We start from the raw sequence: 14,602 nt of genomic DNA, 5'->3' as shown, positions 1-14,602 counted from the left end.
AGTCTTGTTAGTAGCTGAAAGGCTTCAGAAATGTGCAGAACAGATGCAGGTAATTCGAGATTTCCAGTCTTGGGAATATTTTGTGCCCACTGAAGTCAGTGGGAAAGCTACCACCACTTCCAGTGGGTGCTGGAATGCCTCTGAGCTATTTGGCAGAATAAATTTGATTGCCTTAATAAGTAAAGGGGGGGTTAGTTTTTTCCACAGGATAAAACAAGCAGCAGCAGTGAGCTCTGGAAATGGCTGTGTTATCACTTACGTCTCTCATAAAAACAGACTAAACTCAACAACAGCAACAAAGTCTTGAGTGAGGGGAAAAAGGACATTTTTTTTTTCTTAAAAGCTCTGGGCATCTGGAGCACTGGGAATCATCTCAGTGGAATGATCAGTTTGAAAATGAGGGTGTTTCTTAACCCCAGTTTGTTGTGGGAATATGCAGCCTGGTATTTCTGTTCTGAGCAAAGATCTTATCTGGCAAATGAGCCAAATTACCCAAAAAGCCTGTGTTTATCCCATTTCTATAACGCAACAAGGTCCAAGTCCCACTCCACAGACTCACACATCTGTGTGTTTAGCAGAGCTCATTTCTGGAGGACCTTTGAGATGCAGATTTCCAGGAGTTCTACCGTGTCCATGGGCCACCTTTTTCCCCACATCATGGATGCTTCATGCACTCAACTCACAAAGGCTTTGTCTCATCCTTCTCAACTACCCAGGGAAGTCTGCCAGGTTGGAGTCAAAGGCTGAGATTCAAACCTTTGCTGCACCTCTTCTGTTCTATTATGCCATGTTTTCCCTTCCTCCAGTAAGGAGGTTGCTTTTTTTTTCTCTCTGAAAAGGGGTTCAGCAGAGGCAAAAAGAGCCCTCCATACAAGAGCCAAATCTCTTGCATGGTGTAATGACAATTCTCAGCCTCCTGTTACACCTATAGGTAACAGAAGTGTCACCTGTGTAGTGGGGACAGTATTCCCAGGAGAGCTGAGGAATCTTGGACTAGTTGCAAAAGTATCCCACTATCGAAATTTTAAATCATGAGGCATCAGAGGCCCTTTAAAGAAATCCTGAAAGCATCAGCCCTCTGAGCTTGTTGCTCAGGGAACTGCATGTTTTCCTAATGTGGGAACAGGTGGTGGAAAAGCCCCCTTCCATTATCAAATGTTCATGACTGACCCCGGCCAGGAGAGTGTTTTCCCTGTAGTGTATTTTCCCTTCACATTGTGATATTTCATCAGTTTAATATCCCCTGCTTGAATTTCTTCAGTTCACAGCTACAGAAAGTGGCTTCAGCTGTAGCTGTCCTGCAGCCAAACTGATGTGCTGCACGTACTGTGCATCACCCCGAGGTGACCCTGCAATGACTTCACTCGGTGCCTCACAGGAACCTATAGATACTGGTGCTGTAAAAATGGTTTTGTGAGAAGTATAAATACAAACACGGTGAGATCACATATTCCGGGCTGTAACTGAATGCAGACTCTTGGAATGAAAACAACTCAAAGCCCTCCTGGAAAAAGCTGTCAAGTACAAGCACGCTTCATACATTTTTCCAGAACCTCAAATGTACCATGCACCAAACAGGCTTATTTTAGGAAGTGGGGCCGTGAACCCCACAATGGCTGGGCATTACCTGTATTATTTGTAATCTGTCCTGGATGGGGAGGAGGAAGGTCTATCTCAAGCTCTTGTTGTGTTGATTTTCTTAGGACCTCCATGGGAACCAAGACCATCAGGAAGGAGCTGTGCTTGCTCTGCAAAGTGAGCGTGATGCCTTCAGTCTGGTGCCACGCAGCACTCCCCTTGCCCAGGGAATATCCAGTGTGGCTGTTCCAGGCAGTCCCAGCAGTAAAACCAACCCGTGCCTCAGGAGATCAGCCCACCCAGCCCAGCAGTGACACCGGGCAAGGAGGACACCAACTGTGCAGGAAACTGCTGAACCTCTGCCTTGCTAGACTCAAGTGCCACCAAAGGACCTGAGAGTCAAACACAGACCTGCCCACTACATTGATTTTTGCTGTCTTTTCTCTCTACTTCTAGGCAAGCCAGAGCAAGGACAGTCCAAGCAGGTTTCCTAACAGCTTGCTCTGGAGCCATCATCCTTTAGATTTCATTGGAGAAGGTTAACTATCCTGGCAGATGCACCTGCTTGCAGTCAGAATAGCAAGCATCTGCTGTGCAAGTGATTTATTGACAGTTTACCTGGCTGTGAAAGGTGCCATGACAATGACCATTGCAGCACAGCCATAGGAAGCTCAGAGCTCCCTACATTCCATCTCACACTTGTCTATTAGTGTCTGATAATGTTGCATAAATGCCTAGAGCAGGCAATCAAATAGAATTATGAGCTTAATTAAAACCCACCATGACCATTTAGCTAGGCATAATGAAGCTGTCCAACCTGGAATTGGCTCAGCCCTCAAACATTTGCTATTTCAAATGAGTGAGAGTGGTCAGCAGGGGAAAATGGCTTGTTCAGTCCTACAGTCCCTCTACATCCATGCCAAGGCCTCAGTGCAGCACAGTTGTTTGTGCATCTCCTATCGAGCACTGTCTGGGCACAGGGCCACCCTCACACAGCCCCTGCCAGGAGCTTGGCCCCAGCTCAGTGTGCTGCACACCACCTTCTGCTTCTCTGCATGATTTTCTCCCTCTTTCCAGCAGTTACTCTAATTATTCACTGGAGCAGGGACTGGATGCTGTGACAACAAAACTTCTGCCACAGTCTAGCAGAGTCCCTCCCAGACCAATAAATAGTTGTTGATATTGAAAATAACCTATCTGGGCTTCTGTTCAGCCTCAGAGGAGGAGAATGCAGGGGCTGCACACAGCCTCCACTGCCATCTCCTACTCGTGCTGCTTTTAATGAGGCTTAGCTGTGCTCCTCAAGGCTCTGTCCCAGCAAGGGCCAGCAGCACAGGGACATCTGGCTTGGGAGAGCTGCCAGAGCTTGGCCATAATGCAGGACCCTGTCCATCAACAGGGTCAGCCCTGGTGACTGCTGCAGAGTTGTCCCTAAAGGCACCAAGCATGGGCTGGGGGCCCACCTGCACCTCTGGGCAGCACCTCCCAGACCTTCTGTGACTCTGTTAAGTACTGTGAGCTAAAGGTTTCCATGTGGTCTGTCCATCCCAGGCATTTCCGTGGTGTTGGGATGTTTCAGCTATAATTGTCCTATGCTCTGTGGCCAAGATTTGGGACAGATAGGTAGTTTTGTGCATTCTTGCCTCTGGTTTGTTGCACAAACAAAGTGCTGCCCAAGCCTGGAGGTTTGGCAGGGAGTGCCCACTTTAATTGGGAGGTTTCGTGCTTTGCCCAAACTGGACAAGTTACAGATGTCTGAAAATTTTCCTGTAGCACTTCTCAGTGAGATGGGACTTGTATATGCTTGCTGATATGGCTGATGTTAACATTAAATTGTGTTCTGGATAGAAAAAAATAAGCCATACCCTGAAATATCAGCACATTGATGCCCTGGTAGGCACACCAAAATTTGTTGCTCTATTTAATTTTCATTTTGTGTGGATCAGTTTTATACAGATAACATGGAGCTAATAATATTTATTTCTTGCACAAAGAAACTAATGAATGTCAGAGCAGCATTTAGAGACAGCATAAAACAGTCAGAGAAAAGCTGGAAGTGGTGTCCTCAGAGCAGCATTTAAACACTTGCACTGAAGCTACAAGCTGAAGAGGAGAAAACAGAGGATGAAATTTTTTCATATTACATGAACATCTACTCTCTGATGTGAGCAAACCACAATGCTGAGGGGGAAGGAGGAAGGAAGAGTGAATAATGGACAATATGCCCTGGAGATGTCCTGTAGAGCACTCAGCTCACAGGAAGAGCAGGAAGCAAAATAAAGCACCCTCAGCTCTGATAGTCTCTGATTTCAGAGGGTTTCACATGATCCTTCATTTTCTTTAGCCAGTTTAGGAACAGAGAACTTCCTTGCATGACCTGATAAAGCCATTTATTTGTGGTTTGCCTTCAGTGTCCCTGGCTTTTCAACCTCACCTGGGCTTGCATCAGTCCTGTGGATCTCTGGGGTCCTATGGTTCTTTAAGAAACCTGGCCAGGCTCAACATTGATGTCTTTTTCATCTTCTTGGATTACTGGATGAATGTCAAACCCACCTAATCCTATAACTCAAAAGTGGGGGTTCATTTCTTCTCCCATCTGCAAGGTGCCAGGTTGGGACTGAGGGCAGGGAAGGCAGCAGGAGGCTGGGACCCTTCTGCCAAAACTGGGGACTGGATGCGATGAGGGAAGGGGGAGCTTCACCAGGTTGGTTTATTGCCATGAACTTAGGCATAATAAGTTTCCATTTTATTCATTTTCCTCTTTGTCTACCTGCTTTCTGTTTTTATATTGTGAGATCCTGAGACAGGGGGACTGAGGACTTTTTATTCTGGATTTTTACAACACTTTGCACAAACCCTGAGTGCTGTCATAACAGATGAATATTGTAAAAATTCCTGTATATATAATAGGTTATGTTGTTTCCTGGTCTCATGATGAGGTGCCTAATAAACCTTGCATCTAATGCTTGGACCAGCTCCATAACTGATGTAAACCAACACAGTTGCCTGTTTCTTACCCTGTGGCAGTAGAGTTTAACCTGACAGCCACTGAAATATTCCATGTGTGCAGGGACTTCTGTCTGATTTTCTCACGTGCACATGTCACTGTGAGAGATCATTTTGGTGCAGGGCAGTGTTAGTTATCAGCCCTTCAGAGGGAACTGGTTGCCCCAAGGGGTTGATCTTGGCTCTGTGTTTTGCTGACCTTACAGTCTGTGCAGGAAATCAACAGAACCTTTTTGAAATAAATGGGTAGCACTGACATATGACAAAAATATAGCTCAAAACATGTTTAAGGGAGGGATACCTTGGTCTTTTCTCTCCTAGCTGTTTGGATAAAGGAGAGAAAACCTAGGACAAAAATAAGACAACCAGGATGGTTGGAGGCCTGGGGGAGAAGAGGTTGGGCTGTATTCATGGGTGCCTGCCTGGCACTTTCTCCCTGTCATGCTGAGAGGCAGTTCACAAATGCAAGCATTTATTGTCTGCGTGTCACATTGCTGAATGTCACTGAAATATCTCAGACTTTAGGTTTTCTGTGCTAAGTACAGAAGAAATCTCCATGGCCAAAGCACTGCAGAGATAAAGTGCTCCTGGCATCAGCTGGCAGCTGGTTTCTCTTTATTTTTGGGCTAACTCTTCCCACTTCTGTGTTAATCCTGCTCATTGTTCAGGGCAGGAGAAACCCAGCCTTGACATAGCTTTTGGGCTGGACACACCAAAACCTCAAATATTGCTTTTTTTGAGCACAGAAGCTCATTCTATTCGCACAGGAACGTTTGTGTGCTTGCGAAGCTGGGGGTGCAGCATAGAAAAAAATGAGTTCCTGTGATGTTTTGTGATGAAAAAGTGGACACACAGTTAAAGAAAAAAGGTCCCATTTTATGCCAGCCAAGCCTCACTGGGGAAACTCCAACAAAATCAGTGATGTTTGGCCCAGAGAGAGCATGTTGGCTTAAGCATAAAATGAAGCATCCAACTGGTCACAGATGATTTATGAGAATTCCTCATGCCTTTACTGCCATTTCCTCCAGCTGTCTGAACTCCTTCCACACCATCCTCCCATCAGAGAGCAGGAATTAGCCTCTTTTTTCCTAAATGCTACACTTGGGGAAGACATCTGACTGAGCAGGCCCTCTCTGCAGATGGGAATGGCTTCAGATATCGAAGGGTTTCTCTTAACATAAACATGCTAGCTCCAGCTCCCCTGGAAAACCAAACAGCTCCCTTGGGCTCCTTTAGCAGGCATCATTTCCCCTCATGGAAAGTCTGTGTGGAATGGATACAGCATCAATTAGGGAAAATCTAGCACTGATGGGCAGTTTGGTGCCTCCCCAGTGTAAAAAGGACAGACTCGTTTTACATTGGGTTCTGTACTTGCTTGTACTTGCTCTGTCAGGTTTGTCCCAGAGCTGAAGAATGCTTTTACATGTGTCCTTCTCCACGGGAGGGTCCTCTGGGGCCTCTGCAGGGCCACGTTCATGTCCTGCAGAGACCTGCCATGACAGCTGGGGGAGGAAGAAGGTCACAGACTTTTGGTGTTCCTGTCAACCTGATCATCATGAGCTTGAAAAATCACTGCAGCCTCTCACTTCCACTGGAGCACAGGGCCCCTAATAGGTCTTGCTGATCCCTCGTGTCCAGGGAGCAATGCTCAAACTGGCTTCTTTGCTGCCAAGTGACCTCTGGCTGGAGATGTGCCATGCCGAGGATAGGAGCCAAAGGGAATGGCAGTTTTAAAGCAGCTGGGGGTTGAGGGTGGGTCAACAAAACCACAGCCCTGGGAGGTGCCCTTGGTTGCTGCTACCTGGTACTGACCCTGAAGCCAATATTAACCCTCAGCACTGTCATCACAGCTGAATTTTGCAGTCTTGTCTCCTCAGGTTCTGTCTCTGGCTGCTGTGTTGTCCATGAGCCATCCCTGTGGCCTGGGGACTGTCTCTTGCATCTCCACCAGGATGCTGCTCTTTGGGGTGGGAAAAAGTTGAAGAAAAAAGCTGTGGGCACAGCCACTCCAGGTGCCACTGATATGCAGGATCCTGATTGCAAGCTGCTTTCATGAAGCTGGGGGGAATCCCCTGAAGGCCTACCAGGCAGGGAAGCTCTGGCCAGTGCAGTGTGAGCTATTCTTCTCAGATGTTAGTGCAGAGGGAGAAACTTTTCCCAGGGATGACTCACAAATTCCTGAACGTGCTGAATGTGCTGAGGTTTTTCTGAGATGAGGTCAGCTCTCACAGAAGCAGGACTGCTGCAGAAAGGGGTGAGCTGACAGCTTGATCTCCATCCTGTGTGTGTTCAAAGGGACAGCACAACAGCCCTGGTGCAAAGTCCAGTACAGGCACACATCCCTCTCCAAGGGCTGAGCAAATACAAGGATCTCTGCCAGCCTCCCCTTTGCTACCTCTCCCTGCTGGATTAGTATCTGCATCTGGAAGCAGAATGTCAGCAGTTCCTTGGGATTTGGTCAGTGCTTACAACCAGCAGTGTAGCAGGCTTAGAGGCAGACAGAAGCAGAAAGAAACACAAGGAAACACTGCAGGCAGTGCTAACATCTGACATGCTTTTATTTCAGCTTTCAAGGTGGTTTTCCAGATCTAATTGTGTTCAGTAGTTAAAAAGCACATTAATTTCTTCATTACCCACAGCATATTGGATGTCCCTGTTCTTATGTTGTTTTGATTTCTATGTATTTGAGGGTTTAATAAGGTTTTGTGTTTGTTTAAGGAATTATTGCCCACCCAATTGAAAGATAATGGGATGCTGTAGCCTTGCCAAGTGTTTTTATGCTTCAATAAAACAACAAGCAATTTACACAAGGCAATAAAACGGTACCCTGCCTCCTCAATGAAGAAACACAAAGCCATGTTTGAAACCATGTCTAGCTCAGAAAATAAATCCACCCTTACTCAATGCACTCCATAAAATTAACTGGGTACAAAATCCCCCATAAGCTCTCCTTTTTTCAGAAGTTTGGAAAATTAGCACAAGATGTGTTTGAAAATCCTGCAATGTATCAGCAGAATTTGTCCCAAGATATGATGCTGTCCATGAAACAACGGACTGATTACTCATCAAGACTTCCAAAGAAATGTAGGTTTGATCACATACCCCATCAATCCCTTATTTCTTTTCTCTTTGGGCTCTGTCACTTGATATAAGAAATTGCCTCTTTATCCACTGCTTCAGGTCTCAGGCATTTCAGGGTAGTTTCCACACTGGCATTCAGAAAATTTTGAAGGCTGTGCTGACCTTTAGCCCTCTGAACAGCTCTGGCATCTCTATTCAAGGGCTGAGAGCATCCTTGAGCCCTCAGGGTGGGCTCTTGTTGCCTTGCCTGCTTCTTCTGTAGTAGAAAAGGAGAATTTTGGAGTCTCATGGGAATGATTGTAGCAGGGAAGTAAGAACCTTGTTCCCTCAGGAGTGTCTTGTCATGTGTTTTACCTCAGTTTGAGTATTCAGCTTTGAAAGCCTGCCTGGAGTTCCATCTGAAAGTCCCCCTGGCCACAAGGATGCTCTGACCTGCCCTTCAGGGACTGCCATAGAGGAAAGACTTCAAGCTCATCGTGACTATAGTGGCAAGAAGAGGTCTGAGCTTAAAGTGGAGCAGAACCCCCTTCTTGTTCTCACACAACACTTTACTCCTCAGCAGAAAAGGATTTCTGTTGGCTGTTCCAATGGGAAATGCCCCAACAAAACTGAGCTTTGTGTTTTCCTCTGTGCAGCAATTTTTACTATAAGTGTTGCTGTTGGTAATGCAGCAGGGGCACTACCTATAAATAAAGGCTCAATTTTGCCTTTGCAGATGCCAATCAAGCTGAGGCCCTGAAGCACAGGATGGTGGAGACTCACAGCAATAATGCCCCAGATTCCAGCTGGGAGCCAGTGAGGAGCACACTCCCCACATTCCCCAGTGAATCCTCCCTCAAAACCCATCCAGCCCAGCATATCCAAGCATGTGTTGGTTAAAAGCTTGGAGTCAATCACAACAGCATTATCCCTACTGGCACGAGGCACCCCCAGAGCAGCATCCAGCTGTGGCCAAGGACCTTCTGAGATGATTTTTAGGCCTGCATCTCCACCCAACCAACTGCTAATCCTCTGGAAGTGCTCTGGTGACCTCTGCTTTGGGGCACCCACCAGCTTCTTCAGCAGCTGCTGCTCTGAGTGACCTTCCTGGCTTACAAAAATGGAGGCTGTTTAAATAAATAAATATACAATCTGGCCCATTGCAAAGCCAGGTTGACGATAATCCATCCTGACAAAAAAAAAGGTCAAAATCTTCTTAAATAGAAACACACCCTGGTACTACGATTAAAGCTTTCACATTAAAGCTTTCTCTTTTGCCATTAAAATCCCACTTCTCATGAGAAACATCTTTTCTCCTTCCATTAAGGATCCAGCTCATTTGAGCCATCAGCTTGTAAAAGTATGATGGATTAATGCAGCAAAAGGTTGCTGAGGCTTTTAGCTATCCTTCTCTGGAAGTATACTTCAAAAACCACCCTTGACCTGGCATACAGAGCAAATTTCACTCCTAGTCCTGAAGGCTTGGCCAGGGGGATGCCTGTGAGACCAGATCACTGCTCTCTGCAGAAATGACAGGGGTCAAAGATGTAACCACAGTCTAATTTCTAACAGCTGAGACCTTCGATGCAAGGAGCTGATACAAAAGCAGCACTGTCTGTGTCTTACTTATTTTCCACTAAAAGCTGAAACAGAAACCAGAAAATTAAGAAAAACTGAGTCCTTGCTACTGTGTTTAGACATCATCTCCTCTTGGCTACCCTCCAGAATCTTTTTTTGGACAAGTCCCAGAGGTAATGTAATATAGGAGAGAGGGAGCAAATACACACTGGGGTCTATTTTTAGTGATTATAGTAAGGCTGAAATCTGTTCCCTCCCTCCAGTCCATCCTCAGCTAAGAAAAGGCCCCGGAGAAACTGCTGAATCTGTACTGAACAGGCTGTGCCAGTGACATCCTCTCTGCTGGGGTGTTCAGGTGCTCACCTTCCATGCCCGAGCCAGCAACGGGTGTCCCCTGCAAGAAGAGTCAGAAGAGCTGGTTCCTCTCTCCTGGGTGATTTTGGGCTGCTTGCTTCCCTGCCTGCGTGCACAGCACGTGGTATGCTGGGAATCTGCTCCCTCCACACCTGCTCCACCATATCCCATTGTTTCTATATCCAATCTTTCTGTAATTTACACTACTGTGAGACCAGAGTAAGTTTGCTGCTGCAGGGGAGTTTGTCCAGCTTTACTTCAGCTTTAATGAAGCCTAAATATTATCCATGGGGGAAGAGAAGGAAAAGAGAGAATGAGGGAACATGTCATTGCTTGGATTGGCAGAATCTTTTCCAACCTGAATGTTTTCCACTGGCCTGCAGTAGTTCAAAAAATAATGACATTAATAGGCTCCTTCCAAGTCTCCTTCCTTCATTCACCCCATCCAGCCCTTTCTCCAGAAGGAATGGCCCTTCAGAGCATCTGTGCAGCATCCAGCTCTCCCCAGTTATTGACACAGGTACAAGGGATGGGATGAGAGGAGGAATGATGGTGCCATCTCCTGCACAACTTAGCTGGCCACAGAACCTCAGTTGCCTTATTCCTTTCAGCTGGAGCCCCTGCTGCTGTGTGTTCCCAAGCTGGTGCCAAGCATGGCAGTGTAGGTATTATGGACCCACTGCCAGGGGAATCTGAGCATGGTCCATCACAGGCTCCCAGCACAACTCTGAAATCTTCGTGTTTTCTCTCATTTGCCCCAGGGCACACAGTTGGCTCCAGCACTCTGACTCCAGCATTACATTTGTAAAGAGTGACCAAGACCCCCCAGAGGACTGCATTACACAAAATGTTAAGAATTCCAGTTCTGCTTCCTTTCCCAGGAGTAATTTCCCTTAAGACAGGATTTTGCTGAGATGTTCTGGGTTGGTTATTCCCTTCCCACATCTGGGTGGGAAGCAGTGTGCCAGCAATCTGTCTGCCTAACAGCTGTAGTGAAGTGAATTTTATGTGTATAGCATTAGCAGAACATTTTAGGATTCTCTAGGATGAAAACTACGGCCATATAAACCTAACACCTTGCAGTAAAAACAATTCAGCCAAATGTGCTCTGAAGTATAGTTTTTATCACCTCTGGGCCTCTCTCTCTGCATGCAGTGTCTGTGATCTTCCTCAACAGCGCTTCACCCTCATGAAGATTTGTGACTTTTAAACAGGGCAGGTCTTTAAGGAGATCAAAAGTTATTCAAATTTATACTTAAATACACGTAATTTCTTCTGTTTTCCCTTGTGCTGCAGCTGATAGGCTATACATGCTATTTGCACCTCTTGGTTAGCTCAGTTAGAACTGCATTAATGTTCAGGAAAGATGGACTGTGAAAGGGAGCCACAGGGAACCTAGTGCTTGTGGAAGAAGTCAGCTTAATATCTTTTATAGTCTCTCAGCCCCCACACTTTTCACTGAATCATAAAATTAAAATTGGGAAAGACTGACAGCACAGGAGTCCCCTCTACCCCTCTGCCATGCCACTGTTGCTGAGATCCTCTGGTGTTTGCTGTGGTCCTGGTGGGAGATGCATCCCAGTTATCACTGCTGGTGCTTAAGCAAGGAGCTCCTCTCTGCTGAGCGTGTCCTACCATTGCCTGATTGCTTTTTCATTTCCTCAGTGGACTTTGTCTTTTGGGCTTCCACTGCTGCTTTCTCCACCCCTCTGGCTTCACAGGCAGGATGTTGGGTTTCCCACTGTGACAACTCCCCATTCTCTCCTGTTGGGTTGCCCTCCTTGTGGGCCTCTTCCCCCTGCCTGACATTTCCTTCTTTCTTCAATAAGTTGGGGTCTGGCTCATGTGGAGAGCTCTGTGGGGAAGACAAATATTTACTCTTGGAGTCACAGTCTCTCACTGCTGGGCAATGCAGGAATAAAACCTTGCTGCTTGCGAATTACATTTTGGATGGGATGCAGCATCTACCTGAGCTGGCTCAGCTGCCCTATGGCTTATGAATAATCTTATTTTAAAACGTCTTCTGAGACCTGAATGATATTTTGAAACCAGACAAGAGCTGATAAGATGAATGACCAAAAAAAAAAAAAAGCAAAAAGCATCAAGGTGCCCAGATTATGAGTTAATGCATACGAAAAATAAGCATGAGATCATGCAGAGGAAATTTATGGCCACACTGGATTTAGGGGTAGTTATATTGATTTTAATGAAGTTTTATTTAACATTTCCACTAAAAGACGCAGGCTGTTTCAGATAGATTTTGAGATGCTCCTGAGTATTCTCCTGTTGTCCCACTTCGATGCCCACATCTCACTTTCACAAACTGTGATTTTTCCATGCATCTCAGCCCTCACACTTTTGGCACAAACAGCCCCACTGCAGGCAGCAGAGCTTCCAGCACAAGGAAACCTGGGAATTAAATCCACCAGATGTTCACCCCAAAGGTTTTCATGAGCAGGATTTTAATGGGAAGCTCTTCCCTGGAGACGTGGTGAGTCTGCAAATGTCCACATCAGCTGCCACTCCATCCGCACACACACATCTCCATCCACCTCATTTTGGGCACAGGAGGAGGTTTGCTCTATGGGGCCTCTCTCAGCCATCCCATCCTTTTTCTCCCTCCGCACACCACCACAGAGGGCTGCAGTTTGTCAGATAGAAGTGTCACCTGTGGCTCTGTCCCTCCTACAAGAATTCTGTATCACTCAAACCCTGTTCAAAGAGGCCACCTCAGGCAGGCTGTGCCACCCCCATCCATCCATGTCTGTGACCTCCTAGAGCTGCAGCCAGGCTCTGGCTGTGCGAGTGCACGCTCTACACTTGACCCATCATTTTGGCAATGTCACTGACTTTGGTCCAATTACAGCAGTCATGAATTGGACCCTGTTCCTGCTCTGAAACCACCACAGCTTACAGCTAAAGTTCAGACAGTTACACAATGAAACCATTCACACGTCTCATTAACTCCGGACTATGCATTGAAAATAACTGTGTCATATGAGTCTCTGATTAAATTTTCCCACTTTATATCATTTATAGGTACCTTCCTGTTCATAACAGCAACTCTGGTTATGTAAAACCTTTTGTCTGTCAGTGTAGAAAAAGTGGTATGTAAAGCACAATATAATAATTCTTTAGGGTTATTAATTGTTGTCATCCCAAATAATATAGGCCATGGAAGCACTTTAAATCCAAGCTCAAATGTGACAGGCATGGAGCCAACTCCTTCAAGACACCAGTGTGCCTTTCTGTATTTTGTACTCCTTGAACTTTATTTTTATTGGTTTTTAATTTAAAACAGCAGTCAAGTCCAACTTTCCAAGTAAGCAAAGTGTGAAGGCACTTGGAATTCAATAAGGTTTATATTGTTGTCTACACATGGGAGGAGACAAGGATCTTCTGCTTATGTGATTTATAGGATTGTATTTCTCTGCCGAGTGCCAACAGCAAACCTTATGTTGCATTTGCCTGTGCTCTTGTATTAAGGCTTTTATAACAGATGCAACACAGGGGTTTCTGTGTATCACAAAGCAGTTGCAAACTAAAGCACACGTGTCCAAAGCTTCAAGAGGCACAATGGAGGGATGATTGCAGAGATGGCTTTGGGGAGTTAGTTTTGGTTTGTGCTGCAGTAGAGAAGCAATGGCAAATTCTAGAACACAAAACCCTGTCCAAAATAGGCAGAGATACAGTAAGTCCCGTGAAATGAAGCAGAGAGACAGGACAGACAGAGAAAAAAAAAAGTGCTGTCAAGCCTGTTATTTATAATGGTTTGCTGGAGAGAGAGAGAGAGAAGTAAACAAGCCTGTGCCAAGGCAACTTTGCTGGATGCTGCAAAGGAGGACATGAGATGACCTTGGTGGTCATGGTGTGAGGATACAAGAGCAGGTCATGCACTTTTGAGCAACTCTGTAAGCAAAGCTTTGCTGGCAATCATTTTGTGCTTCTGCAGTGGTAATGTCAAGAGGAAGTCATTAAGAAAAATGAGGCTGTCATCATCAAGATATGAGACGGACATGTGTTGGAGAAATGTCAGGACAGGGGGCTGCTAGGACAGAAGACATTCCAGGTTCTTGAGATTGTAGTTCGTGAAATAACAACAGCTGGTGTTTGATCACAGCTCAGATGTCTGGAAGAAAGTGATAGCTGCTCCCAGATCCTGAGCCAACAGAAATATTGCTAGAAGGAAATAAAAGTTAAAGTGCATAAGAGGAAATATTAAAGACCTGTTCACCTGTGCCAACCTCAAGTCATCTGCAACCCAAGCAGAGCAATGCAGGCCCAAACAGACAGTGGGACAGCTGTGGGGAAGGAGATTTGTAAGCCACCAGCAAAGAAACAACAGGTAAGAACCTGAGGCAGATGAAGTGGCATCCCCAGCAGGAGCCTTGTGTTTTCTCCATCAATATTCTACACTGTTGCAATGTGCTACATCTTGCTATACCAAGATTAATAATTTACAGAGAAAATTCCTCCTTGGTCACTCATCCTTTCACTCTGCCTAAACCCAGACTAGCTTTATGCAACTCTGATGATGGATTTTTCCTAGAAGGAGAGTATCAAAATATGGTGCAGTAGTAATATTGTAGCACATCTTTTTATTTGGTATTAATTTCCTGACATTTACTGAGATTCACAACTACTCTCACACCTTATTGATTAAAAAAGGTGTTGGGTAGATGGAGGCATTCTATGGAATTCAGGTATGGATTTGGGTCTCAATCATGAAGTACTTAACTAATGGATGTGATAAATTAAATTAACTTGCACTTTTGTACATGAGGCAAAACCCAAAGCCCATTAATAAGGGTATGTTGTACTTTTCCATCTGATTCAAAACTCTCTATCTCAATAAGGTACATGGCTGAAGTAGTCACCTGTGTTTGATTTGGAATTATAAAGTTTGTGCATGATTAACTGTGAAAGCAAATCTACAAATGAAACAGAGAGGGCTTGAAACCTAGGTCTGCTTATAAAGTGCATGTTGGAAAGCTATTTTGAACAGCATTTTAGATTTTGCTCTTAT

Source organism: Cinclus cinclus, chromosome 10 (assembly GCF_963662255.1).
Source record: "Cinclus cinclus chromosome 10, bCinCin1.1, whole genome shotgun sequence".
Lineage (NCBI taxonomy): Eukaryota > Metazoa > Chordata > Aves > Passeriformes > Cinclidae > Cinclus > Cinclus cinclus.
Note: the sequence above shows the minus strand (reverse complement) of the source record.